The sequence below is a fragment of the Oncorhynchus kisutch genome, linkage group LG1, assembly GCF_002021735.2.
Source record: "Oncorhynchus kisutch isolate 150728-3 linkage group LG1, Okis_V2, whole genome shotgun sequence".
NCBI classification, from domain to species: Eukaryota; Metazoa; Chordata; class Actinopteri; order Salmoniformes; family Salmonidae; genus Oncorhynchus; species Oncorhynchus kisutch.
The window spans coordinates 47,181,380-47,209,149 of NC_034174.2; the positions used below are offsets into that span (position 1 = coordinate 47,181,380).

Sequence of the window (27,770 nt, forward strand, 5' to 3'; positions counted from 1 at the left end):
TTCACCAATAATAAGAAGAGACTTGTTTGGGCCAAGAAACACCAGCAATGGACATTAGACCGGTGGAAATATGTCCTTTGGTCTAATGAGTCAATATTTGAGATTTTTGGTTCCAACGCCGTGTTTTGTGAGACGCCGTGTAGGTGAACGGATGACCTCCGCATTTGTGGTTCCCACCGTGAAGCGTGGAGGAGGAGGTGTGATGGTGTGGGGGTGCTTTGCTGTTGACACAGTCTGTGACTTATTTAGAATTCAAGGTACACTTAACAAGCATGACTAACACAGCATTCTACAGTGATACACTATTCCATCTGGTTTTGTCTTAGTGGGACTATCATTTTCAACAGGCAGTGACCCAACCTTCATGCTTTGTAAGGGCTATTTGACCAAGAAGGAAAGTGATGTATTGCTGCATCAGATGACCTGCCCTCCACAATCACCCAACCTCAACCCAATTGAAATGGTTTGGGGTGAGTTGGACCGCAGAGTGAAGGATAAGCAGCCAACTAGTGCTCAGTATATGTGGGAACTCCTTCAAGACTGTTGGAAAAGCATTTCAGGTGAAGCTGGTTAAGAGAATGCCAAGAGTGTTCAAAGCTGTCATCAAGGCAAAGAGGGGCTACTTTGAAGAACACTTTTTTGGTATGTTATTTCATTGTTTTGATGTCTTCGCTAGTATTCTACAATGTAGAAAATTTTTTAAAAAAATAAAGAAAAACCCTTGAACCTGTAGGTGTGTCCAAACATTTGACTGGTACTATATGTATAGCTTCCAGAGCAGCAGTCTCAGGCTGCCCATCAGCAGAGATCCGGTGAAGGCAAGGAGAGCTATGAACAAGGACTGAGGCCTCCACTTTAGCACCCTGCGAGTCAAAACCTCAGCCTGAGCATGAACTGTTCCAGGCGACTGTGTGATCATGCTCTCCGTAGCCGACGTGAGTAAGACCTTTAAACAGGTCAACATACACAAGGCTGCGGGGCCAGACGGATTACCAGGACGTGTGCTCCGGGCATGTGCTGACCAACTGGCAGGTGTCTTCACTGACATTTTCAACATGTCCCTGATTAATTGAATGACTAAGTTGGATGACAAATCAGCAGAACTCATTGAAGTCACTGACCTAATGAATGATGATAGAACTCAGGTGATGGAGATGGAAATATTGATTTCTAAGCAAGCGGCGGAAATCTCATCGCTGAATCTCTCGCTCCCTACTCAAGACCTCTATCTGCAAACCATGACAGATAAGTATGAGACCGAACGGAGCAAGTTTGACACTCACGTGTCTAAAATCTGTACTCTAAGCGCTCAAGTGGACTCTGCTATGCACCAGTATACCACCTTTAGGAACCATCTGGTGGAATTCCAGAACGGTCTCACGCGCTATAGCGTGACTACCCAACCAAGCAACCGAAGCCCGGTACTCAAAGGAGTGAAGATGATAGAAGGTTTCAGACATTGCCTCCCTCATGTGTCCCTCAGTCTTCTCCTCTTGGCCATTCGGCACTGAATAATATGGCACCTCTTCGCCAACAAAGCCAAAACTTTGCTTCTCCTCTTGGCCTTTCGGCCACAATTTCCACACAGGATGAAGCAAACCCTCTCCACCCGCTTGGCAGGGAATGCCTTGACAAACTCGTAAAAAATTTCCCAACCTTTGAACATGTTCTAAGTCAGCCAAACGATACTGAGACGTTCCTAGCTGATATAGAGGACGCATTGGATGGCTTTTGAAGTTTGACCAGGAGCACTCACTCCAATTAGAGGGTGCATTATCAGGTATTGGAGCGTTGAGATACGGCACACAACAACTGTTTCTACCACGAAACCACAACTCAACCACCACAGTTGAAATAACTGTAAAGTACGTCGCCATCGAAACGACTACAGCTACAATTGACCTGTTCGCTACGTTCAGTGGAGGATTGGCCGTCAAGAGCACCGGGACACTCCAAGGGGTCACTCAGACTACCACGCCTCTCAGATTCAGACTCATGCTACACTTCCAGGACGTATTGCTTGTTCATCGTGTGTATGTCAACAGCCTCAGATCTGAACCCCTGCTACTCGGAGCAGACTTGATTGATCGGTTACTCCCACTGATGGATTGGAAAACCAACCATGTATGGTCACAGGTCACAGAGGTCAGCAGTGCGACACAAACAACAACAAGAGTTACACATGGAATAAACAAACATACAGTCAATAACACAATAGAAAAGTCTATATACTGTGGCAGACCAGGGGGTTTGGTCAAGACGTTTACACAGATCAGACACTGACAGAGTAGGATAAACTCAGTTTCAGGGGTATTTATTTGAAGAATAAATCAAAACAAAAAGAAAAGAAAAGGATAGGTCTCCCCTTTGAGACCCTCTCTGGGATACCGTCTTCTGGGCTCCGGGTCTTGCTGTATCCTGTCGGGATCACAACTGCACTCACTCCTGTTACCTCTGTAACCATCCCCAACTATACGGGAGTTCTTTCTTCCCTCACTCTCCTTGTGTGTTGCCCATCTTGCAGCTTTAGGGGCCTTGCAGAGCTGGTGAGCAATCAGCCCTTGATTACTCACAAACTCCCAATTAGTCCTGGCCGGAGAACCAGTCGAGACCTGGCACATCCAGCAGATGGAGCCATCGCCTCGTGACGTATACACCGTCTGTCACCAGGCCTCGACGAGTCTACCCCTGGTGGCTGACCTGCTATATGCCACAATACAGTGTGTGCAAATTATGTAAGATTAGGGAGGTAAGGTAATAAATAGGGCCATAGTGGCGAAGTAATTACAATTTAACAACTAAACACTGGAGTGATAGATGTGCAGAAGATGAACGTGCAAAGTAGAGATACTGGTGTGCAAAGGAGAAGGAAAAAAACGAACAATATGGGGATGAGGTAGTTGGATGGGCTATTTACAGATGGGTTATGTTCAGGTGCAATGATCTGTGAGCTGCTCTGACAGCTGGTGCTTAAAGTTAGTGAGGGAGATATCAGTCTCCAGCTTCAGTGATTTTTACAATTCATTCCAGTCATTAGCAGCAGAGAACTGGAAGGAAAGGCGGCCAATAGAGGAATTGGCTTGGGAGTGACCAGTGAAATATACAGTGGGGAGAACAAGAAATTTGATACACTGCCGATTTTGCAGGTTTTCCTACTTACAAAGCATGTAGAGGTCTGTAATTTTTATTATAGGTACACTTCAACTGTGAGAATCTAAAACAAAAATCCAGAAAATCACATTGTATGATTTTTAAGTAATTAATTTGCATTTTATTGCATGACATGAGTATTTGATCACCTCCCAACCAGTAAGAATTCCGGCTCTCACAGACCTGTTAGTTTTTCTTTAAGATGCCCACCTGTTCTCCACTCATTACCTGTATTAACTGCACCTGTTTTAACTCGCTACCTGTATAAAATACACCTGTCCACACACTCAATCAAACAGACTCCAATCTCTCCACAATGGCCAAGACCAGATAGCTGTGTAAGGACATCAGGGATAAAATTGTAGACCTGCACAAGGCTGGGGGGATGGGATACAGGACAATAGGCAAGCAGCTTGGTGAGAAGGCAACAACTGTTGGCACAATTATTAGAAAATGGAAGAAGTTCAAGATGAAGGTCAATCACCCTCGGTCTGGGGCTCCATGCAAGATCTCATCTCGTGGGGCATCAATGATCATGAGGAAGGTGAGGGATCAGCCCAGACCTGGTCAATGACCCGAAGAGAGCTGGGACCACAGTCTCAAAGAAAACCATTAGTAACACACTACGCCGTCATGGAATAAAATCCTGCAGTGCATGCAAGGTCCCCCTGCTCAAGCCAGCGCATGTCCAGGCCCGTCTGAAGTTTGCTAATGACCATCTGAATGATCCAGAGGAGGAATGGGAGAAGGTCATGTGGTCTGATGAGACAAAAATTTAGCTTTTTGGTCTAAACTCCACTCGCCGTGTTTGGAGGAAGAAGAAGGATGAATACATCCTCAAGAACACCATCCCAACCGTGAAGCATGGAGGTGGAAACATCATTCTGTTTATGTTTATCTTCATTTATTTGGTCAGGCCAGGGTGTGGCATGGCCAGCCGTAGAAAAATGCTTCTTGAAATTCTCAATTATTGTGGATTTATCGGTGGTCGCAGTGTTTCCTAGCCTCAGTGCAGTGGGCAGCTGTGAGGAGGTGCTCTTATTCTCCACGGACTTTACAGTGTCCCAAAACCTTTTTGAGTTTGTGCTACAGGATGCAAATTTCTGTTTGAAAAAGCTAGCCTTTGCTTTCCTTAATGCCTGTGTATATCGGTTCCTAACTTCCCTGAAAAGTTGCATATCGTGGGGGATATTCGATTCTAATGCAGTGTGCAGTGTTTTTGTGCTGGTCAAGGGCAGTCAGGTCTGGAGTGAACCAAGGGCTATATCTATTCCTGGTTCTACATTTTGAATGGGGCATGCTTATTTAAGATGGTGAGGAAAGCACTTTTAAAGAATAACCAGGCATCCTCTACTGACGGAATGAGGTCAATATCCTTCCAGGATGACCTGGCCAGGTTGAATAGAAAGGCCTGCTCGCTGAAGGGTTTTAGGGAGTGTTTGACGGTGATGGTCATTTCACCGCAGACCCATTACGGACACCTGCAAATGAGACAGTGATCGCTGAGTTCCTGGTTGAAGACAGCAGAGGTGTATTTGGAGGGCAGGTTGGTCAGGATGATATCTATGAGGGTGCCCGTGTTTACGGATTTGGTGTTGTACCTCGTAGGTTCATTGATCTTTTGTGTGAGATTGAGGGCATCTATCTTAGATTGTCGGATGGCCGGGGTGTTAAGCATGTCCCAGTTTAGGTCACCTACCAGCACGAGCTCTGAAGATAGATGGGAGGCAATCAATTCACATATAGTGTCCAGGGCACAGCTGGGGGCAAAAGGTGGTCTATAGTAATGTCACGCCCTGGCCATAGAGAGGCTTTTTATTCTCTATTTTGGTTAGGCCAGGGTGTGACTAGGGTGGGCGTTCTATGTTCTTTTTTCTATGTTTTTCTATTTTGTATTTCTTTGTTTTTGGCCGGGTATGGTTCTCAATCAGGGACAGCTGTCTGTCGTTGTCTCTGATTGAGAACCATACTTAGGCAGCCTGTTTTCCCACTATAGGTTGTGGGTAGTTGTTTTCTGTGTTTCACCATACAGAACTGTTTCGGTTTTAATTTATTTTCTTGTTCTTTTGTATTTAGTGTTCAGTTTATTAAAGGCAAAATGAACACGTACCACGCTGCGCTTTGGTCTACTCCTTCTTCTCCCGACAACAGCCGTTACAAGTAAGCTGCAACTGTGAAAGACTTGTTTCTGGAAAGGTGGATTTTTAAAAGTAGAAGCTCAAATTGTTTGGGCACAGACCTGGATAGCATGACAGAACTCTGAAGGCTATCTCTGCAGTAGATTGCAACTCCGCCCCCTTTGGCAGATGTTATAGTTAGGGATGGAAATTTCAGGATTTTTGATGGCCTTCCTAAGTCAGGATTCAGACACGGCTAGGACATCCGGGTTGGCAGAGTGTGCTAAAGCAGTGAATAAAACAAACTTAGGGAGGAGGCTTCTAATGTTAACATGCATGAAACCAAGGCTTTTACGGTTACAGAAGTCAACAAATGAGAGCACCTGGGGAATGGGAGTGGAGCTAGGCGCTGCAGGGCCTGGATTAACCTTTACATGACCAGAGGAACAGAGTAGGTGTAGGATAAGGGTATGGCTAAAGGCTATAAGAACTCATTGTCTATTGCATTCAGAACAGAGAGTAAAAGGAGCAGGTTTCTGTGTGCGGAACAATAGATTCAAGGCATAATGTACAGACAAAGGTATAGTAGAATGTGAATACCATGGAGGTAAACCTAGGCATTGAGTGACAATGAGAGAGGTTTTGTCTCTGGAAACAATGAGGGGTATCTGTTGAAAGCACCCCTTTAGAAATAGACGTTTCTAAACTTCTTGGTGCAGAATCCGATCCAAGGAGATATCAGCAAGAAAAACATTGATGTGCAGAGTGTACTCTGCTTCCAATGATACATCTTCCGCTTTGTGGGGGACTGTCACCCCTTACAATGACACTAATGGCATCAGCCCCTCAACTGACCCGATGACTCCCACTGGTGAAACACCTTGCGATATCACAGACAGATATCCTCGTCTCAGTTCGCAGGTACTGAAGATGTTGCAACACGCGGATGCTGTGGTGACTGACAGGCCTCGACAGCCACTGAGCGGTTTGAAGCACGAACACCAGGAGATTTTGTTGACAGGTTAGTCATTCTCATAACAACATGGCCATTGACAACTCGTACATAAGGGTCTGACCTTTTCGTTTGTGCCTTGGATACCAACACCAACCACTGGTGGGGGGTCCATGATGAGCCTTATCGAAGCCGGTGGGGGGGGGGGGGCGAGACTACGTGCAACACTGTATGAGGCCGCTAGAGCAGAAAACAAATCTAGTTGTAAACTCCCCTATAAGAACAGTGGGATAACTGGGATAACCTTAGAACACATCTAAAATAATTACTGAGGTGTACCACACTGGTCATCCAGTGGATGCTCCACCTCCAAAACAAATGGCAAAAATAATAATTCCTTGCCATGTGTGGTTTCCACTACAATGCAACTAGTAACATGCTCTAATCATGTGTTGTGGTAGAATAAATCGATAGGATAACTGGTCCCCTTGAGTACCAGTACCAATGCCAGCACAGTCAGTCCAACCACAATCAGTAAGAAGGTTAGAGACCTCAAGGTGCTTCTAAATTGCCGCGTGCCGCTTAGGCCACCCATTGTGACTCGTTTGTGGGCATGCTAGCAGCATAAGGCAGAATAGAGCAGCTTTTCGGTTGTGTGTCAAGAATTCATCATAGCAAGTTTGTATGAAGGTCTGGTTATTAAATGGGTACATAGTTCAATAGTAATAACCTGTAAAACACGCTGGTGACAAACAAACTTTGCTTCCCTGTTTCCAATTGTCCACATGGCTGGGAGAACCTATTCAAGTAAATAAATATATTTCGAAAATGTAAAAAAACAATGTATTATTAGCTAACTAGCTAAGACGCAGGCTAACTCAAATGAGCTGCTAAATGAGCTAGCTAGATAGCTATCTAGCCAACTTCACATACTGTATAGATAGCTAGCAAAGTGAATTAAATATCACCAGCTACCTAACTTAATTTTAGCTAGCTATCTTGATGTATTTATCACTGTAAAATAACTAACTACAAATGTATTTGTAGGTAACTAGCTAACACCCATGGAGGAGGATGAAAGGATAGCAGCCCCAACTGTCAAAGTGAGAGAGTAGGCTATTCTGGATAGGGCAGGTACTTTTGTTCTTGTCCCTAGAAGTGAGGATGGAGATAATAGTAATATAATATTCAGTGCAATGTAATTTGACTATAATGAAGTCCGTTTCTTGTGAGGTTTCTGTCCTCAGATAAAGAGAGCTATGAAAGCCTGTCTACATATGAAGAGGTCCCAATGAAGTGGTTCTCAGTCCTGGTTCTGGGGACTCAAAGAGGTGCACAATTTGTTTTTGCGTTAGCACTGCACAGCTGATTCAAATGATCAACTCATCATCAAGCTTCAAGTGGTACTTATGTATTCATTTGTGGTGCTATCCTTGATATGATCCTGTTAATGTCACATGCACATATGTGTGCCCATGCATCTATCAATTCAAAGTTATCATGGTTTGTTATCAGGGATATCATACTTTAGTTATCCACAATGACCTGGTGATGTAAAAGTCTAATAATCACATTGTCTTCCATATTGCTACAGATACCTTGTAATTGGAGATTCCTTCAAAACGATTGCCTACAGTTAATGTGTAGGGCACTGCAAGGTTGGGTGACCAGGGCCACCTGGGACTGCCTCCTGGAGGAATTCAGGTGTGTGAAGGCTACCTGTGTCCTGCATAACTTCATGAGAATGGACACGAGGACCAGGAGGGGATCTGCAGCTTGCCGCCGTGTGCCAGAGGAGAAGTCTGCTGCTCTGCAGGATGTTAAAAGGATGGGGTCCAACAACGCAGCAAGAGAGGCAATCTGTGTGCAGGAGATCTTCACCTCCTACTTCTTCGAAGAGGGCGCTGTTCCCTGGCAACACCATAGACTACACTATGTACAACCAAAGGCTCTTTTAAGAGCCATTCACAATGCAATAAGAGTATTATTCCATTTACTTAGCTATGTCAACTGCAGTTATTCAACTCCCAGTTTCTCTCTTTTCTTTGTGTTTGGCCAGGTAGGGTTCTCAATCAGGGACAGCTGTCTATCGTTGTCTCTGATTGGGAACCATACTTAGGTACCCTTTTCCCCACCTGTGGGTTTGGGAAGTTGTCTTTGTTTGTAGTATTATAGCCCTTAGGCTTCACGGTCGTTTTTGTATGGTTATTGTTTTTGTCTGCGTCATCTGAAAATAAAGGAATATGTACGCTCCCCACGCTGAGCTTTGGTCCTCCTCATTCAACGATCGTGACACATATGCTACTTTCTCTGCTCCTATGTTCTTAGCTCTTTCCCTTCCTGTCTTTTACACCTCTCGCCACCTACTCTTTCTTCCTCTGTTTTTATAATGCACAACAGATGTGCATCGAAGTACAGATTGAACTTGTATTTATAATACTACAAATATAATATTTATAATGCATGTATTTATAACACTTGGATAATAAACTTTTCAATAAAGCTTTTCATATTCTCTTGTGGTTGAAATTAAGTCTCATTTACACCTATCCTGTGTTTATCAGATCAATGCAGATAAAGAGTATTAGATATTGAGATGAACCAGTTTTTCATGATGCATAGGAAGTGTAGTATACTGTTTTTAAAATTCTATTTCTGTATATATGAATTACAAATCAGCCTTTATCTAGTTAAATCCTGTTTCTAGTCTATTAGTTACAATGTGTAACCATGGATGTCCCAGGACCAAGATTGGTTAACACTGAAGTGTATAATTGTAATACATACTTCTAGACACAGCGTCATTCAAAGACTGGAATGTTATACTCCTGGTATTGCATATGAATGAAAAATAATCTCGAAGAGATTCATACCTGAACTGCATCTGTATTTGCCAAGATGGAGTACATGATCAGGGAATACATTAAATTTGCAGGCTACAATGTGGGGGATCTCATGCATGGTAATAACTACATGCATATTCAACTTGCATCCTTGGCACAAAGTTATATTATATTCTACTCAATCCATAGGCTTCATTAATGTCATTCAGACTGTTTTGAAGTTGATACAACTGGCTATGATAGCTGAGGTTCATAGCTAGGTTCTGAACTAATATGTATTCCAAATGTTTGGGTCCATTCACAGATCGGCTAGATAGCTACACATCCATAGGCATACAGGTATTTTTATCCTCCACTGCGCAATAAGTAAGAACATAGTTATGTCATATATAGCAAATATCAGCAAGACAAGCTTACAAAATTGTACATTCAATTTGTAGTAAATGCTTTAGCTAGCTAGATTCTTTACATCCACTGTTTCACAAGACGACAGCCTGGTTGGTCAGCGGTCGCCGCTGGTGATTTGCATAAAGTTGGGAAAAGTTGATATTTTTCACAGCCTCCCACACCTCCTTCACACCGCCCAAAGGTCCCCGCCCTCTCCGCTTCTCGCCGCTTTCCTTCCATTGAAATGAATTGGAAGCGGTGTTTCACTGTGCGGCATCATGTGCTAGTGTATCATGAAGGTCGCAAGTCAAATTGCTATTGAGAACAGCAATAGAAGAGTTAGTAGTGACTCAGATTGCAACACGTGTAAGGGAATCTCCAGAACACTCTTCTGACGGTTAACACACATGCCACTAATAAATAGAACCCTCCATTCAGGAGGAAACCATGATAAACCATGATCACAACGCGTATGACTGGTTCACTGCTTAGAGAGTACTTCCGTCGTGAGGTTAGCTCCTCCGTGGATAACTTAGCTATGAAATAGATTCCGTCATACCTATCGCCACTACAATGGTGTAAGACACATTGACGTGTAATAAAACTACTACAGGTCCCCTTAACGTAGGTTGTGAGGTTGGCATCAATTGTTACTAAACCTCCAGGCATTGATCCGGAAATGATCTGATGATGTCAGACTCAATCGGAACAGGTTGCAGCCTACCCGGACACTTGGCTTATTTCCCTTGGTATGTGCGCTTGTGTAAGCACAAACGCACACGTACAACGGAAGATTTAATGAGGATTTATGCTCGGATCACTTTAGGGTCAGAACAAAACACCAGCCTTAGTAAAGTTGAAAATGTACTCTGAGGCATTTGACTCTACAGCTACAGTACTCACCAGTTTCTCCACAGAGGTCCATAGGTCATCCCTGTAGACTGCCCCAAACTGGTGCCTTACAGAAATAGACTTATCATGTAGTTATCAATTTAGGATAGTGCCCTAGCAACACACTGCGAATTAGGAACGCCCTAGATATGACATTAGACAATGCCATGATAGGGTCATTTTGCCAAAACGTTGGATGTATATAGAATACAGTCCAATTAGATGATTATGGTGTGAAAACTATATTTTGCATATCTTTGTTTATGCTTTCATTCCACCAGATTGGCGATCCCAATCCGGACATCCGCTGCCCATCCTTGTGGCGGCCTGCTCCATTTGCAGAAATCCTACCCGGGTCAACCACCAGAGGGCGACTGCTACGCTGATCCCCAACCAGGATATCCGAGATTCATTCTTATGGTGGGTTGCAACTTGCAGGATCCTTTCAACTTGACCCCACCAGAGGGGGACTGTCATTACTTTCCTGTAAAGATCTGAAGAATCAGGCTACAGTGGGTCCACTCTACAGCGACTCTCTCTCCCACAGAGGGGGAGAAGGTCGCTTTATGGAGGTTGTAAATATTCGGCCTCTGGGCTCTGGACACAGAGAGAGACTTGCCAAAACTCCTACATCCCCAAAATTGTAGAACTAAACAATATTTATATTTTTGAGAATGTGGAATCGGTCAGGGGGAAATCAAGGAAGAGTCATGTAGAGTTTGTTTCATTTGGTGACCTCATGAAGGACAGGAGACACATATTACTGTATATTTGTTTGTATACACTTCTCAGTTATCAAATCAAATCAAATGTATTTATATAGCCCTTCGTACATCAGCTGATATCTCAAAGTGCTGTACAGAAACCCAGCCTAAAACCCCAAACAGCAAGCAATGCAGGTGTAGAAGCACGGTGGCTAGGAAAAACTCCCTAGAAAGGCCAATACCTAGGAAGAAACCTAGAGAGGAACCAGGCTATGTGGGGTGGCCAGTCCTCTTCTGGCTGTGCCGGGTGGAGATTATAACAGAACATGGCCAAGATGTTCAATGTTCATAAATGACCAGCATGGTCAAATAATAATAAGGCAGAACAGTTGAAACTAGAGCAGCAGCACAGTCAGGTGGAAGTTGAAACTGGAGCAGCAGCATGGCCAGGTAGACTGGGGACAGCAAGGAGTCATCATGTCAGGTAGTCCTGGGGCATGGTCCTAGGGCTCAGGTCAGTTGAAACTGGAACAGCAGCATGGCCAGGTGGACTGGGGACAGCAAGGAGTCATCATGTCAGGTAGTCCTGGGGCATGGTCCTAGGGCTCAGGTCCTCCGAGAGAGAGAAAGAAAGAGAGAAGGAGAGAATTAGAGAACGCACACTTAGATTCACACAGGACACCGAATAGGACAGGAGAAGTACTCCAGATATAACAAACTGACCCCAGCCCCCCGACACATAAACTACTGCAGAATAAATACTGGAGGCTGAGACAGGAGGAGTTATGGGGTTTGCATCTGAATGTTGTATAAAATAAATGATTAAGCATAAGAATACTTTTGTAAAGATCACAATGTGATCTTAGTATTCTAATGAGAATAGTTTTTCCTAGTAATGTCCATATTTACGATGAACGTATTCAACTGTATGTATGCAGTGGGTCCATTCTGTTCTCCGGCTCTTTATTACCTGTCCTCACCCCTTTCCTTTGTCTACCAAGCCGTCACATCGGATATCAGATATCCAAGGGTTTGCGACGTTCAGGAATGAGACTGATGAGGTAATAAGACATTAATAAGTGACTGTAATGGATAAGATTCAGGAAATAGAGACTCTTTAAAAAAAACTTCCTAGACTAGACTTCCTAGTTAATTGAAGTTGACATGATTAGTTTAGTCACGTAAGGAATAATTACATATAGAGAATTGATTTGATAATATAACCGTCTTCATTCACGTTACTGATGAGGTAATAAGACATTAATAAGTGACTGTAATGGATAAGATTCAGGAAATAGAGACTCTTTAAAAAAAACTTCCTAGACTTCCTAGACTAGACTTCCTAGTTAATTGAAGTTGACATGATTAGTTTAGTCACGTAAGGAATAATTACACATAGAGAATTGATTTGATAATATAACCGTCTTCATTCACATTACGACACACATATAACACACAACATGCAGAGGCACTCACAAGTTGACATGATTAGTTTAGTCACGTAAGGAATAATTACACATAGAGAATTGATTTGATAATATAACCGTCTTCATTCACGTTACGACACACATATAACACACAACATGCAGAGGCACTCACACTGTTTGTTTATACCTACTAGCTGCAGGTAAGATAGAAAGTGTAAAAGTGGTGAGTTACCTTGATCGTGGTGGTGGTTGTTGGTCGAGTTGTGGTCCAGGGAACCACATTGGCAATGACCGTAACAGTAGTGGAGCATACAGGCATGCCATGGTCCTGAGCCCTGACCAGCAGCTCATAAACCATGGGGTGTGATAGGAGAACTGGGCACTGGACACCAGCTGTGCTCCATCCGTGGTAAATCGGTTGTTAGTGCTCCCTGGGAGAACAGGAATGCGGTAGTTTGTATCTAATCAAATTTACCCGCAATTCAAGCAGATGGTGAATTACATTCCCTCTGATTCATTCTGCCTTGGCTTGGAGGTCTTTGTTCTCTCTGGGCTGCATTTTCCATCATTTGTATGATTTCTCTCTGGGCTGAATGTTCTGTGTTCCGTCTGTACATGGGGTTCTATCGTGGTATGCCAGCAGCATACCACCCTCCATACCACTGCTGGCTTGCTTCTGAAGCTAAGCAGGGTTGGTCCTGGTCAGTCCCTGGATTGGAGACCAGATGCTGCTGGAAGTGGTGTTGGAGGGCCAGTAGGAGGCACTCTTTCCTCTGGTCTAAAAATATCCCAATGCCCCAGGGCAGTGATTGGGGACACTGCCCTGTGTAGGATGCCATCTTTCCGAAGGGACATTAAACGGGTGTCCTGACTCTATGAGGTCATTAAAGATCTCATGGCACTTATCGTAAGAGTAGGGGTGTTAACCCTGGTGTCCTGTCTAAATTCCCAATCTGGCCACCAGGTCGTTGCTGCAAATGAGAATGTGTTCTCAGTCAACTTACCTGGTAAAACAACAGATACATAAAAAATGGTGTATGTCCTTTCTAGACAATGTGTTCTGTCTGGGCTGAATGTTCTGTGTTCCATCTGTACCTGGGGTTATATCTTGTGTGTTCTGTCTAAACAATGTGTTCTGTCTGCTTAGAAAAAAAATTGTTCCACGGCTGTCCCCATAGGAGCAACATTTTGGTTCCAGGTAGATCCCTTTTTGGTTCCAGGAACCTTGGTCAAAAATAGTGCACTACATGTGAAATGGGATATTTTCTCACCTCCCACAATGCTGTAGGTGAGGCTCTGTCCGGGTGTGTCCACATCCTCACAGTTGACAGTCAGTATCCCCACTCCCTCAGCGTGGAATATATACCGGCACTAGGCAGGTCATCATTAGAATTCTACAAAAACGAGACATTCTATTACTTTACTATAAGATATGGTGTACATATAAGGTTAGTATTTCATTTTAAGGATATACATTGTCTTCTGACAGATAGTGTCATTCTAACATGACTGCGTTGCCATGAACTCAGTAGAGACCGAGTCGTCAGGCTATCTTAAGTAAGACAATGATAGCTACAAGGTTAGTATTTAGTTACAGGGTTAGTATTTAGTATACGGTTGTATCTACACTGAACAAAAATATTAATGCAACATGTAAAGTGTTGGTCCCATATTTCATGAGCTGGAAGAAAAGATCCCACAAATGTCTCTCAAATGTTGTGAACAAATTTGTTAACATCCCTGTTAGTGAGCATTTCCCCTTTGCCAAGATAATCCATCCACCTGACAGGTGTGGCATATCAGAAATCTGATTAAACAGCAGGATCATTACACAGGTGCACCTGATGCTGGGGACAATAAAAGGCCACTCTAAAATGTGCAATTTTGTCACACAACACAATGCCACAGATGTCTCACGTTTTGAGGGAGCGTGCAATTGGCATGCTGACTGCAGGAAATGTCCACCAGAGCTGTTGCAAGAGAATGTAATATTAATTTCTCTACCATTTCTCCTCCAACGTTGTTTTACAGAATTTGGCAGTACGTCCAACCAGCCTCACAACCACAGACCATCCGTATGGCGTTGTGTGGGCGAGTGGTTTGCTGACGTCAACGTTGTGAATAGAGTGCCCCATGGTGGCAGTGGGGTTATGGTATGGGCAGGCATAAGCTACGGACATTTTATCAATGGCAATTTGAATGCACAGAGATACTGTGACGAAGTCCTGAGGCCCGTTGTCATGCCATTCATCCGCCGCCATCACCTCATGTTTCAGCATGATAATGCATGGCCCCATGTCACAAGGATCTGTGCACAATTTCTGGAAGCTGAAAATGTCACAGTTCTTCCATGGCCTGCATATTCACCAGACATGTCACCCATTGAGCATGTTTGGGATCCTCTGGATTGATGTGTACGACAGCTTGTTCCAGTTTCCGCCAATATCCAGCAACTTCACACAGCCATTGAAGAGGAGTGGGACAACATCCCACAATCAACAGCCTGATCAACTCTATACAAAGGAGATGTGTGGCTTTGCATGAGGCAATTTGTTTGTCACACCAGATACTGACAGATTTTCCAATCCAGCCTCCTACCTTTTCTTATGGTATCTGTTACCAACAGATACATATATGTATTCCCAGTCATGTGAAATCCATAGATTAGTGCCTAATTTATATTTAAATTGACTGATTTCCTTATATGTGTTACGGTTTTCTTCCGTCGAAAGAGAGTCGGACCAAAATGCAGCGTGGTAAGTTAGATACATGTTTAATGAACGAATAAACACGAAATACAAAACAACAAACGGACCGTGAAAACCTATACAGCCTGTCTGGTGACAACTAACACAGAGACAGGAACAATCACCCACAAACACACAGTGAAACCCAGGCTACCTAAATATGGTTCCCAATCAGAGACAACGAGAATCACCTGACTCTGATTGAGAACCTCAGGCAGCCATAGACTATGCTAGACACCCCTACTCAGCCACAATCCCAATACCTACTAAAAAAAAACAATACCACAACACAACACAAAATAACCCCATGTCACACCCTGGCCTGACCAAATAAATATATAAACACAAAATACTAAGACCAGGGCGTGACAATATGGACTGTAACTCAGTAAAACCGTTGAAATTGTTGCATGTTGCCTTTCTATTTTTCTTCAGTATAGTATAAAAACGTAATGGAGGCCTCACTGTTTGTACAGAATATCTAAAGGGTCATGTTACTTCCTCTTTCATTTGAATAAGGGCTGCATGAATATTCATTTTACTGACCCCATGAACCTCAACCCTGACAGATGTTGAGTCTATTTAAACCAGGACGTTGACCAGCAGGAGTCATCTGTTTGTCAACTTAGGCTGTCCTCAGTAGGCTGTCCTCTGGTTCAGTGGGTTATGGTCTTGATTGAGATCCACAACTTCAACCGTAAGCAGAAAAGGGGAAGTAATCAAGGTAATGAGGAAGACCATGTGTGCATGACGATGAGGAGCAGGTGTGTGTAATGATGGTTGCCAGGTGTGCGTAATGTGGGAGCGGGAGTAGGCGTGACACTGCTTCCCAAAGTCCAGTTGGAATAGCAGGTGGATGGCTCCTGTTCACAGAGTTAAACAGAGTTGGAGGGTTTGAGAGTCATACTAAATGGTGGGGCTACAGTAACTGGGTGGGGCTACAGTAGTATGGGGTTTATTGGAGTTCTAGTCTTTTTTCATTTAACAAAGTAGGGTTACTAGTTTTAACATCAAAATTAGGGCTGCCAAACGATTAAAACATTTATTCGCATATTAACATATTTTCTGAAGTTAAGCTTTAATTTCAAAATACATATACAAAAAACATTACTCGAATATTGACGTCTTGATTTTGTCCAAAGTAACGTTTAGCAAAATCAGGTAAATGAATAAAGCACACTTTCTGAAACCTCAATGTCAGCTTGTTTTAAGTGTATTTCGAAAGTTTTCAGACAATGAGATTAATCACAATAAAAATGTTTAGCGCTAAAATAAAAAGAGTTAACTTGAATCAACTGGTTAACTCTGACAGCCCTACTTAAAATATATCCACTACTGTTCAAAAGTTTGGGATCACTTAGAAATGTCCTTGTTTTTGAAAGAAATGCACATTTGTTGTCCATTAAAATAACATCAAATTGATCAGAAATACAGTATAGACATTGTTAATGTTGTAAATGACTATTGTAACTGGAAATGGCTGATTTTTATGGAATATCTATAGCTGTGGCCAAACGATTTTGAGAATGACACAAATTAATTAATTGCCACAAAGTTTGCTGCTTCAGTGTCTTTAGATATTTTTGTTACTATGGAATAATGAAGTATAATTATAAGCATTTCATAAGAGTCAAAGGTGAATGGTCTCAGGATGCTTTACTGTTGACACAGGACTGATGGTAGCGCTCACCTTGTCTTCTCCGTCTGTTATTCGTCTCAATCAGAACTCAATCAGCATGACAGAGTGATATTCAGGTTTGTCCTCATCAACTCTCACACCTGTGTTAATGAGAGAATCACTGACAAGATGTCAGCTGGTCCTTTTGTGGCAGGGCTGAAATGCAGTGGAAATGTTTTTTGGGGGTTCAGTTCATTTGCATGGTAAAGAGGGACTTTGCAATTCATTTCAATTAATCTGATCACTCTACGTAACATTCTGGAGTATATGCAAATTGCCATCATACAAACTGAGGCAGCAGACTTTATGAAAATGAATATTTGTGTCATTCTCAAAACTTTTGACCACGACTGTACATAGGCGTACAGAGGCCCATTATCAGCAACCAACACTCCTGTGTTCCAATGACACGTTGTGTTAGCTAGTCCACGTTTATTATTTTAAAAGGCCAATTGATCATTTGAAAACACTTGCAATTATGTTAGCACAGCTGAAAACTTTGTCTGATTAAAGAAGCAATAAAACTGGCCTTCTATAGAATATTTGAGTATCTAGATCATCAGCATTTGTGCGTTCGATTACAGGCTCAAAATGGCCAGAAACAAAGAACTTCTAATCAATTTGATGTTATTTTAATGGACAAAAAAATGTGTGTTTCTTTCAAAAACAAGGACATTTCTAAGTGACCCCAAACTTTTGAACAGTAGTGTATATTCTTAAATGATTTGCCATACTGCACTAGACCTGAATCAGGAACAATATAGAACTTGAGTGGGTTGTTTCCAGCATTGCCTGTAATCTTCCACCTGACAGTCTCTGTCTGTGGATCAGACTATGGGACCCAGAGGAGCATTCACATTTACACCCACAGATACACAGGAAGTGAAGCAGGGATCATGTTCATTCACTTGAGTCACCATCACAAACACTGGGACGGTCGCTATGGAGCAGAGGCACATTTAAATATTTTACAGTTAACTGCTTTTGGCTTGATAATACTACATTAGTAATACAGTATTATATAAAGACAACAGTGTTGTCTTTATTTGAATAGTGTTTGGATATCAAATTTGAGGTCCCTCAACATTTTATTCAAGACTAGTTTTGCTGTAATACATGTGTAATTATAACCACACAGACAGGGTAACAGGTAAGGTATAGATGTTTTTTCAGGCTCACTTGACAGAGAAGGTACTTCGTTATCCGACACAGCAAAGTCTGCTGTGTAGAGATGGTCTCTGCAGTCAGCAGTCATAATCCAGAGTGTTATTAATCTGGTACACATTTTTTCTTTCATTTTATTACATTTCTACAGCACATCAATTTTCCGGCTCCACCTGTTATCTTGTATCTGACCAGGTGGGGGCAGTCTCGGTCTGTGGCTCGGACTATGGTTACCACGGTAACCCGAGGAGCATTCTCCTTCAAACCCACAGATACACAGGAAGTGAAGAAAGGATCCTGTTTGTTCACCTTACGGAAGATATCTGCACAGCCTTTCACAAATACAGTAGAGGAGAAGAGAGGAAAGGAGAGGAGAGGAATCAAAGCAGAGGGGAGAGGACATGCACAAATGAGTGTAGGAAAGACAGAAGAGAAGCAAAGAGACAACAGTTGAGACAAAGGAGTGGAAGTAGGCCTGTAGACTCCTCTCACAATATAAGAGACGACTGGCACTCTGGGCTGATGTCATTGATGTCCAGAACAGAGACTGATGGTTGCCGTGGCACTTACCTTGTGGACGTAGGTCATCACCAATAGACGATTCAGAGAGGGGCTGGACTCCACATTATAGGTGGTTCTGATGTGATGCCTTTCCCTGGATGCATGGAATAATAGTACCCTGAGAATCAACACTCGCGGGCGTTTAGTTCAATTGTTAGCTAACAGATATCAGCTAAAGCTAATCTGAAGAAATACAACTGGATGTGATGATGAACCTGCATTTCTGTTCTTAAAGTTGAAATGACATCATTAGCTGTTCCGCTCTATTAAAAAAATTCTGCTTTAGCCGACATTCGCATGGCAGTTGTTGGGAGGGTGTCGGAGGTGGAATTGCGTTAGAGCTGTCAAATTCACAAGCGGCTCCTGGCATTATACCTAAACCGGGCATTGCCATTGGCTGCACAGAGTTGCATTAGAAGAAATCCCATGCAGCCTTGTTTACAAGTTCAAATGTGAGATGTAATCTACACCTCAATTAGGCTGATAGAAATCCTAATTATTTAGTTAGAGCGTAACTATTTCTTATAGCTTACACTATCTCATTCTAAACTTGAAACGCAAGTGGGATGGGTGTGGCTTCATGACAATGATCGAGAGCAGCTGCTCACCGATTTGACAGCTCACCGATTTGACAGCTCCAACACAGTTAAACTTACGACACCACCAAAACATCACCCAATGCGGGTGTCGGCTATCGCCGGTTAATAATTGATCGGACTGAATCTAGGCCTAGTTATTTTGTTGCATTGACAAAGTCATTTCTGAAGATGATTATTTATTTAATGTGATTAGGTCATCTACAAGTCTATGCTAGGTAAAGCTCCGCCTTATCTCAGCTCACTGGTCACGATGGCAACACCCATCCGTAGCACGCGCTCCAGCAGGTGTATCTCACTGATCATCCCTAAAGCCAACACCTCATTTGGCCGCCTTTCGTTCCAGTACTCTGCTGCCTGTGACTGGAACGAATTGCAAAAATCGCTGAAGTTGGAGACTTTTATCTCCCTCACCAACTTCAAACATCAGCTATCTGAGCAGCTAACCGATCGCTGCAGCTGTACATAGTCTATTGGTAAATAGCCCACCCTTTTCACCTACCTCATCCCCGTACTGTTTCTATTTATTTACTTTTCTGCTCTTCTGCACACCAATATCTCTACCTGTACATGACCATCTGATCTTTTATCACTCCAGTGTTAATCTGCAAAATTGTAATTATTTGCCTACCTCCTCATGCCTTTTGCACACATTGTATATAGACCCCCCCTTCGTTTTCTACTGTGTTATTGACTTGTTAATTGTTTACTCCATGTGTAACTCTTTGTTGTATGCTCACACTGCTATGCTTTATCTTGGCCAGGTCGCAGTTGCAAATGAGAACTTGTTCTCAACTAGCCTACCTGGTTAAATAAAGGTGAAATAAAATAAATAAATAAAAATTAGTGGAGAAAAGAAAAACCTGTCCCTCATTTTAAGGTCTACCCCGTTATGTGAACTGAACTATCATCTAATTGTCAAAACATATCGGAAAAGCAGGTGAGCTGGTTCTAGTCTCTCTTGACATTTTCTGCAGTTTTGTGATGGCAAAGTGGTTTGAGCATAACACATCAACCCTGTTCCCCATATATAGACAGGCTAGACAATTATCAATAAAAAACAATGTCCCTCCCTGTTGCACATAAAACGTTTCCATGCACCCTGTCATAAGGGGATTTATGGCTGATTTAAGATGAAATCGTAAACCTTGTTACTTTATTTGGCACTTAATATGCACTTCTATTGTAATTGTTTGATTTAACCTCCTGAGATGGGATTTCTTTTTCTAATTAAAGACCCAATACAGCCATGTTTTATTCAATATCAAATCAGTTATAGGTAACAATTAAGTACCTTTCTGGGATTGATTTCAATGAAAATGCTCGATTTTTTTCACTTTCAGTTTCACATGCTTAGCTAGCAAATGCAGCTAGCTAGTTTAGCCTACTGAAACACCCTGCTCAAACACAGGGATACCATGTTAGCTAGCTGGCTATGACTATCCAACACAATACTGGAACTCTTCCAAGGTAAGCTTTTGGTTTTACTAATTTATTACCAGCGGGGCTCGCCGGTGTAACTGCTTACTGACTGTACACTGTAACGGTAATTTTTTTTTGTCACATACACATTGTTAGCAGATGTTAATGCGAGTGTAGCGAAATGCTTGTGCTTCTAGTTCCGACAATGCAGTAATAAACAACGAGTAATCTAACCTAACAATTCCACAACTTCTACCTTATACACACAAGTGTAAAGGGATAAAGACTATGTACATAAAGATATATGAATGAGTGATGGTACAGAACGGCATAGCCAAGATGCAGTAGATGGTATCGATTACAGTATATACAGTGGGGCAAAAAATTATTTAGTCAGCCACCAAATACTTATTTTCCACCACAATTTGCAAATAAATTCATAAAAATCCTACAATGTGATTTTCTGGATTTTTTTTCTCATTTTGTCTGTCATAGTTGAAGTGTACCTATGATGAAAATTACAGGCCTCTCTCATCTTTTTAAGTGGGAGGCTCTTCCCCCATGGCACTCGAGGGCGCCAGGCTGCCCTGCATCACGTTCTCCTGCCACCATCATTTACGCACACCCGCCTTTCCTCGTCACGCGCATCAGTGATAATGAATTCACCTGGACTCTCTCAATCTCCTGTTTATTACCTCCCCTATATTTGTCAGTTCCCCAGCTCTGTTCCCCGTTGCTGCATTGTTTGTCGTCTGCCTTTGTGTTTCCCAGTTCAGACGCTGTTCCTGTCCTGTTGCATGTCCGTTCCTAATTAAATGTCAACTCCCAGTACCTGCGTCTATTCTCCAGCGTCATTCCTTACAATTGGAGTAACATGTAGTAGCCTAAACCTATCGATGTTACATTGAACTGGGTGAACTAGAAATAAGGCCATGTTCATGAAACGACACTGACCGCCACTGGCATCAGGAATTGTCTACCACCCAAATGACATCCAGCCAACTTGACACAACTGTTGGAAGCATTGGAGTTAACATGGGCCAGCATCTGTGGAACGATTTTGACACCTCGTAAAGTCCATGCCAGGCAAATTAAGGCTGTTCTGATTGTTCTGATGGCTATTATTATTCAATGCTCCAAGGGGCTCAGCGGAGCTTTGTATTTTTCTGTCATTTCTAGGCAGACAGGCAACAATTATTTCCTTGAATACAATGTGGTGAACAGTGGTTGCTGTTGGCAACCATTTCAGTCAGTCATTCAGTCAGTCAGTCATTCCGCCAGTCAGTCAGTGAAAGAACAAGGAAAAATAGTAAAGTGGATGACAAACAAATAACTACAAGAGAGACAATTTTCATTTTCTCTTTATTCTTTTTCCTGATTGGAAACAAATTGCAGGGTCATTATTTTCATTAATCACATTACATGACATGATGCACCAAAATGTTACTCTATCTGTTTACAGGAATACACTGAATAGAACACAAGATTTCACAATGGATACACGACTGATGTTTCGCCCATTGCACTTACAACAGTGAATGACTTGAGTTAAGATTTTCTCTGGATTTTTTGTTGCATTTTCTCTTTCCTTTTTTCCTCTTATTTCAATCTCTCTTTTTTTATTTTAAATTAGCGGATCATGTCCCATCACCTTTGAAACCTCCCGATAGAATGACAATAGAACGCCTGGATAAACTTTTGCCATGGAGGTATTTCTCCTTGTTTTACAAACACAATATGTATAGAAACTCTAAAGAGACCAGATATGTTTTCTGAATACAAGTTGTTCCCCTTTTGCCAACAGTCACATACACCGCTCATTTCATCATTATAATCATAATATTTAATCATAATAAATATTATATTATGCACAAAAGCACAAAAAGTTGGCAGCAAGTACAGCGTGGGGGATGCACAAGACGGCCTTACTATGAACTCAAACGCTGTACAGAAGAATCCATCTGTATTTACAGTGACAATGTCTGTCTGTCTGTCTGTCCTTGTGTCTCGCTGGACGGCTACAGTCAGTGATGGCTGTTCTGTCACATGCACCTCTTCTCTTATCGACCACAACGTCTCCATGAAGATGGTGAGCATGCATCTGTCTATACCGAACCACCACTAAGGACCCTCTGTGATTCATTCTACCCACACTCATTCATATTAATGACATGAGATACTTGATTTGTTTTTACCTTGCCTTGAAATTGTAAACACATTTCCTATTGGTGTGTCATATTTCTGTGTCTTTACAGACAGTATAGTGACAAACTGTAACCAGTCAGGCTTGTGCTTTCATTATAACGTGCCCTGATTTGGTAAATGACAGGCTTGGGGTCAGCAGCATGTCGAGTCTCTCGGACTTGACTGACAGTACTGTAGGTTCCCTTTAGGTTCCCTCTAGGTTCCGTGGAGGTTCCCTCTAGGTTGGCCTTGAATATGGAAGGTGCAGCGGTTCACTGATTGAGTTCTAGACGTGCTTCTGTTCATTTAAGGGCGTATCTTAACATCAATTTAAGTCACATTTTCACTTAGTCTCCCAGTGAAATGAATGCACGACTAAGTGGAGGAAAGGATTTCCCCCATTGTTCCTCCAACTACAAATAATACCTTGATTTGTTGTTCTTTAAATGTACCTTTTAGTGGCTTCAAAGCACTTTAATGTTGTTTCCCACATCATATATTACCACATGAAGCCATCCCGATATGCAGTGAGGCATACGAAACAGTTCTATTTGTTGGATGGTCTGATCAACCAATCAGATACCAGAAACTAACCCCCCCTCCCCCCTCCCACCCACTCTTCAGATTATACACCGACCGTAATACGCACAATTACATTTTACATGGAGAATTTCTTGACCAACTGCATCACAGGTTTGTATAGCAGCACGGATTGGACAGTCACTGTAAGCCGAACACGCCACGGCACAGTGGAAACCTGGTCAAGCCACACACACACCAAGACTTAATGAGGTCATACAAACAGCCGGACGAAGCCAAGCAAACCCATGCTTCTAGCAACAAGATGTTGGACATTCATGACTGACAGTCTATACAGTTAACCCTTTGGCAACAAGTCCCCCGTATGGGGAGTGATGGGGTACTATTAAACATGCCACAAAAATAAAAACAAGTCTAGATTCAATAGTTCAATATTAAGATCCATACATACAAGTACAAACATGTTCATAACCGTTTTCTGACGTTTTTCAGTTCACAATGATGTTGGGAGTCGTGTGAGTAACATTGGTCATCATGATATTAAACTTTTTTGGAGTCTTTTCCAGTTTCAAAATGAATCATTGCATAGAACATTTGAAATGATGATTGCTTCCAACCAATCCTGTGTGTGTGTGTGTGTGTGTGTGTGTGTGTGTGTGTGTGTGTGTGTGTGTGTGTGTGTGTGTGTGTGTGTGTGTGTGTGTGTGTGTGTGTGTGTGTGTGTGTGTGTCTGTGTGTCTGTCTGTGTGTGCGTGTGAGCGTAAATGCCAAGATTTAGGTGTGTATGTGTGGTTATGCAACTCTCTCAGACACATTTACTGATGTTATTCAACATGTCTCAGATATCCCCAAGCACGAATTTAAACAACATTAACACCATTGTGCTGTATAACGTTTTCTGCATGCTATTGCTTTAAAAATCAACCAGCAAATGATTCAAACACGAGATAATTAATAAGAAAACCATTGACCATTCAAATATAAATAGATTTACCAAAGAAAAACATGAAACAAAAAAATACAGAAGTCACATAAATATAAATTAATAAATACACAAATTAATCATTTACATTATCAGTGTTCTAGCTAGATGTATATACATACAGTAGTATACATTTGTGCAAAAAAATAAATTAAGAAAGGTATGATATGGACATTTCAAAACATATGAGGTATACAAGTAAAAAATATGGACCGAATAAGGCTCTTCTTTTCCCCCAAAAATACCAGGCAGAAATGATAAGAAACTAAACAAGATGAAAATAAATCAACAAATAGATCATAAAAAAAGAAACGAAACAACAACAAAGTCCCAAAGTGCTCTGGGATTGACAACTGATGGCTTTGTGATGGCTAACAAACAAACAAAAAAACAGCCGTGGCCACGCTTACTTGCGCTCCGTTTGGTTCTCTCTTCTGTTTAGATCTCACACTCTCATTGGTGGGGCACCACTGGTAGCTCCTCCACCTCTCGTGATCCTACTCGTCGAGTAATGTCTAGTGGCCCCTCTTCTGGACACGGTGGTGGGAAAAGTATTGAGAAGATATGGGTTTCTATTCGATTATTATTATTGTGCGTGCATTCCCATGTCCACAACGTACATGTTGCATTCTGGAGACATCATATCATCACAACAGGTGGACGAGAAATGAAAACACATTCAAAGAAAGGGTCATCGTTCCCTATACTGGAATGTAGAGATCATAGAAACCAAGCATTCAAGGGTTTAATAACAGGGAATTGTTTGTTTGTTTTGTCAGTCGCCGTAGTAACGTCTTGCCTCCTCCGGTGTAGTAGTTTGAGTGTCATAGTTAGCGAAGAAGTCTCTTTGGTACTAGTAAAACCTATGAGCTGTGTACCTCTGTCGACCTCCTCCATTGCGTTATAATGGTGATGCTGTAAAAAAAAAAGGCCCTTTGGGCACAAAAGCGTGGGGTCATGAAGGATTCTGGTCAGATGTGGACTCCTCAGACAGACTCTGCATCCCAAATGGTCCCCTATTTCCTATATATTTCCTATATAATACACTACTTTTGACCAGAGCCCAAAGGACCCTGGTCGAAAGTAGTGCACTAAATAGGGAATAGGGTGTCATTTGGGACTTGGCCCGAGTAGATTGTGGTCAGATGTGGACTCCTCAGACAGAGTGACTTCCCCTCAATGCCCTGTAGAGGGCACTATGAAGCTTCCCTCAACTACAATCGCTCCCATCTGGCCTGGTTTTCCAACAGGAGAACCTCAGCGAGTGATACAAGACATTCAGATGAAAAATCAGCATCCTCCGTTGCTGTCCCCCTGAGCTGAGAGATGCTGAAGCCAAGCCTAAGGTGTGTGACAGCTCCCTGTCCTGTACCTGGATCCGGAGTTATATCTCTCAGTAAGCGGACAACCGACAGGGAGGTGAGGATTCGATCTGTCTTATTCACTCTCTTACGGGAGCTGTGAGGCAGGCTCTCCCTGGCATTCTGTTGGTGTATCTGAAAACACAAGGTCAGAGATCAGTGTCCCTCACCTGGAGATCATTTCTACTGAGAACTAAAGGTTCCAAAATTCCGGTAACTTTCCCAAAAGTCCCAGATTGTTCCCGGTCTTCCCGGTTGGAAGATTCACAGATTTTCAGTTTATGTCCTCCTGATTCCAGGAATCTTCCAAATGGGATTTCTGGAAAACGTACCAAAATGTTGCAATGCTACGAGAACAATATGCACCGAATTTATACGGTATGTGTTGCATTAGGATCCAATATGTCACAGGCATTTGAATCATATGACAAACACAGGCAAAACACAGGGCATTACAATTGACAGTACACAGAGTGTTCATTACATGTGTTCATTACTGTCCCATAGAGTTCCTGCGACATTATTTCGCTGACATTTTATTTGATCTCTGAGAAATGAAGCTAACTAATTGATTAGTCACTTTATATGTACGTACTGTATTCTAGACATACTGTAGCTCATCCTATATAACTACTGCTGGACAGCCAGTACCTTTTCCTACTTACACATTGTCCAGACTGCCTATACACCACCACATATTTATATTCAGGACTCTGACATTGCTCATTCTGATATTTCTTAATTTCTGTTTTTTTTTGTGTATTTGTGTATCAGCATTGCACTGTTAGACACTGCATTGCTGGAGCTAGAAACGTAAGGGTTTTGCGACACCTGCTTTAACATCTGCTGATCTGTGCATGCGACAAATAGACTGTGATTTGATTTGAACGATTTCAGGACTTGATTTCACCTCAAGGGGGCAGAGGAGAGCTGTAGGACTGTAATACTGTACCGCTGGAGGGATAACTATGTGTGTGCGCACACGCCTTCCCTACAGGCAGACAAAAGGGCCCACGTATACACACAATTCCATTCTCATTCCTCACACATGGTTCAGCTCAGTGTCCTTTAGAGCGAGAAGGAGAGAGAGCGAGAGAGAGATGTAAACATACAGTATGTTTCCCATGCCAATTAAGCCCTTTGAATTGAACATGTTAATTGAATTGAGAGAGAGAAAACAGACACAATGAGAGGGAAAGAGAGAGAGAGAGAGAGAGAGAGAGAGAGAGAGAGAAAGAAAGAAAGAAACAGGGACAGATAGAGAGAGAACGAGAGAAAGAAACAGGGACAGAGAGAGAGAACGAGAGAAAGAAACAGGGAAAGGGAGAGAACGAGAGAAAGAAACAGGGACAGAGAGAGAGAGAACGAGAGAAAGAAACAGGGAAAGGGAGAGAACGAGAGAAAGAAACAGGGACATAGAGAGAACGAGAGAAAGAAACAGGGACATAGAGAGAACGAGAGAAAGAAACAGGGACAGAGAGAGAGAGAGAACGAGAGAAAGAAACAGGGACAGAGAGAGAGAGAGAGAACGAGAGAAAGAAACAGGGAAAGGGAGAGAACGAGAGAAAGAAACAGGGACATAGAGAGAACGAGAGAAAGAAACAGGGACATAGAGAGAACGAGAGAAAGAAACAGGGACAGACAGAGAGAGAGAATGAGAGAAAGAAACAGGGACAGACAGAGAGAGAGAATGAGAGAAAGAAACAGGGACAGACAGAGAGAGAGAACGAGAGAAAGAAACAGGGAAAGGGAGAGAACGAGAGAAAGAAACAGGGACATAGAGAGAACGAGAGAAAGAAACAGGGACAGAGAGAGAACGAGAGAAAGAAACAGGGACAGAGAGAGAAAGAGAGAAAGAAACAGGGAGAGAGAGAGAGAACGAGAGAAAGAAACAGGGACAGAGAGAGAACGAGAGAAAGAAACAGCGACAGAGAGAAAGAGAGAAAGAAACAGGGACAGAGAGAGAACGAGAGAAAGAAACAGGGACAGAGAGAGAACAAGAGAAAGAAACAGGGACAGACAGAGAGAGAGAATGAGAGAAAGAAACAGGGACAGACAGAGAGA

The 27,770-nt window shown here is 42.4% G+C and overlaps 1 protein-coding gene across 2 annotated transcripts in view; it reads right to left on the reverse strand.

Moving 5' to 3' along the window:
* Nucleotides 1-21,984: 21,984 nt before the first annotated feature.
* Nucleotides 21,985-27,770, reverse strand: part of LOC109868681 (protein bassoon) — a 116,906-nt gene continuing 111,120 nt past the window's right edge. For both annotated transcript variants that reach the window (XM_031825691.1, XM_031825689.1), the window contains exon 13: nucleotides 21,985-25,841. The gene's annotated coding sequence lies outside the window, so the exon portion shown is untranslated. The remainder of the gene's footprint in view (nucleotides 25,842-27,770) is intronic.